Source organism: Gastrolobium bilobum, unplaced genomic scaffold (assembly GCF_033153095.1).
Source record: "Gastrolobium bilobum isolate Gb01-03AN ecotype WA unplaced genomic scaffold, APGP_CSIRO_Gbil_v1 utg235530, whole genome shotgun sequence".
NCBI lineage: Eukaryota > Viridiplantae > Streptophyta > Magnoliopsida > Fabales > Fabaceae > Gastrolobium > Gastrolobium bilobum.
Window position 1 is genome coordinate 8,428 of NW_026898221.1, and position 2,964 is coordinate 11,391.

Sequence of the window (2,964 nt, forward strand, 5' to 3'; positions counted from 1 at the left end):
GGTTCCCCCTGAACAGAACTTCAGAACTTTGGCTGCTCCTTTCAGGAACAAACCAGATAGGGGAGTAATCCTTCCCCCTGTAGCACCAAATTTTGAACTAAAACCTATCATGTTCCACATGATTAGGGAAGCAGGGGTCTTCAATGGACTCCCTGCAGAAGATCCTTACACACACCTCACAACATTCCAAGATATTTGTGATAATTTTAAAGCTGAGGGTGTAACAGAGGAGAGCATGAGAATGAGGTTGTTCCCTCACTCCTTGGGCTTAAAAGCTAAAACGTGGATGAAAACTCTCACCCCTGGATCAATCCACACATTGGAAGAACTCTCTAACAAGTTCATAGAGAGGTTTCTCCCAATGTCTCGACAAGCTGATGTTAGAGCTGAAATCTCCAACTTCAGAATGTTTTATGGAGAAAATCTCTATGAAGCATGGGAGAGATACAAGGACATCATAAGAAAATGTCTAAACCATGGGGTAGAGAGTTGGGGAATGTTACAATCTTCCTATAAGGGACTTGACCATACTTCTCAATCTCACCTAGATTTTGTTGCAGGAGGATCTTTATTTACAGGAACACTTGAATCAAGATACGAAATCATTAAAGGGACTTCTGAAAGATGTCTCCAATGGCCAATAGACAAAGTGAGCCCAGTGAGGAAGCCAGACATGCTAGAACTGGATAAACAAACAGCCATGGAAGCCCAGCTGGCATCACTCATGAATGAAGTGAAGAACCTGAGAGCTGACCAAGAAGCACCAAGGATGGAAGTCTTACAGCTCACAGCAACTGAAACAGAACCATGCTCAGCCTGTGGTGACCTTCATGACTCAACAGACTGCCCATCCACTGCATTAGTGTGTTATGCAGAAAATTTTGGCAATAGGAACTTCACCAGAGACAATCAACAAGCAGAACGAAATACACATTCAATTCCTGGAGGAACTATCATTAAGGATCAGAACCACAACACCCAATGGAGGCCACCCATTAACCAGAGACCATTCAACAACAATCAGCAGCAGTATCAGCAAGGTAGCAGCAGTGGAACGTTTGAACAAAGAAAAAACAACTACGTTCCGTTCCACAGAGATGACCAACGCAGCAACACCCTGGAAAATTATGTCAAGGAATATGTCACCAGGAATGATGCAGTGGTCAGGAACATTGAGTCCTATCTGGGGCAGATTGCTGCCAACCATCAAACCAGAGCAGCAAGATCACTACCAGGGGACACTGAGGTCCCCTCAACCAATTCTGAAACCCCTTGAGAGGTAAGTACCATGTCTAGCTAAAGACATTAAACTAAGCACTGATTGGGAGGCAACCCAGTAGATACATTTGCTCTCTGACAAAGAGCATAGTTTTGGGGTGGTTATCCATAACCACATAGCTCCCAAAAAGGAGGGAACGTCTGATGTTCCTCTCCAAAAAGTTAAAATAAAGTACGTTCCGTTCCAGGAACGTAGTTTTGGGGAGGTCCCTGACCACACAATCCCAAAATAATAAATAAATATATATATAGATATAATTATATGTTTTGTTACATGTTCATTTAGATTTATTAAATAATAGGTGATAGGTTGGTACGTTCCCTTTTCCTTATTTAGTACTCACTGTTGTATGTTTTCTTATTATTAATTTTAGTTAGTTATTTATTTGTTAGTTAGGAAAAGACAAAGGGAACGTTCCCTGGGTTAGGAAATAAGAGTGACTGGGACACCTGTCCCTGCTGAGTCACTTAAAAAGATACGCAGCCATATCTAATTTGCATTCATTGCAAATCTTGGAAACACGCGCAGAAAAAGCAACCGTCTCCTCAACCATTAAGACAACTGCTCCCTTTCCTTTTCCCTCTCTCCCACGTCCTGACCTAAATCGTTCCATCTTCTCACACTCAACCCATCAGTAACTGGTCACCTGCTGCTGACCACTCATTCTGTAACGTCCCCATTCCACTACCTCTTCAACCTCCTCTCCTTAACCTCCACGTTCCAGAAACCTTTCATTTACTCCCCCACAGTCTATTTAAACTCGGTCTCTGATTTCTTCAAGTTCTACTACTTCCATTCAACTCAGAACCCTTTTATCCCTCCTGCATTTGTGCCGTAATTCCCTTTCTGAACAAAATGACTAAGCTTTCATTTAAAGTGACTCCTGTAGCCAACCGCGGCGAAGAACCAGAGTTCACTGAACCCACCATCATTATGTACCCAGAAAGGAACATTTCTCTGCATCAGGACAAAGTGGTTCTGCCCCCATTTGTGAAGAAATCACTGGACAAACTTCGGTGGTTGCTCTTCGCCACTGATGACCGTGAGTTGAACTTGAACTGGGTAGGAGAATTCCTACACCAGACGAGGAGGCTGCCCGAAGAGGAGGCACCTGATGTGGTCACAGTGAAGGGAAAACAAGTATCATTTTCCCCCGCAGATGTCCAGGAAGTACTTGATGGGACGTAAATTCGTTCCTATCTAAGCCCATTTTGATGGCAAAATACCATATGTTCCCTCATCGGATGAGCAACTTCAGCATGAAAATCACTTGTTTTACACATTTGTGACAAAAACACAGCGGGGGAACGGATGGTAACGTATTCCTTTAAAATATATTAAAAGGGGAACGGACTGAGACACATTTAATGCACCTGCTCCATTCATTTAATGCTTCTGTACACTTTGCAGGTAACGTAGAGTTAAAGACTTCTAAAAAGCAAGGAGGTGCACCAACTGAGCAACTGGAAAAGTGAAGAGCAGGGAATCAAGAGTTCTCATTGGCTGAAAACAGAAGCAAAACATGGGAATGCCTGCAAACAACGGCTAATCATCACCAAACCCTGTTCCATTCAGCAATCCACGCAAGCTTCACACTCTGCTGCCACCGTTCTGTCCCCTCATTCAAGGAACTAGCTCCACGAGAGTTATAGTCTTGCCATTCCTCTTCCAGCTATAAATAAAAC

The 2,964-nt window shown here is 43.2% G+C and overlaps 1 non-coding gene across 1 annotated transcript; it reads right to left on the reverse strand.

Moving 5' to 3' along the window:
• Positions 1–376: 376 nt before the first annotated feature.
• On the reverse strand, positions 377–483 carry LOC133313968 (small nucleolar RNA R71). The gene has a single exon (XR_009751883.1). It is a non-coding gene; the product is annotated as a small nucleolar RNA R71 (small nucleolar RNA).
• Between the last annotated feature and the right edge of the window lie 2,481 nt (positions 484–2,964).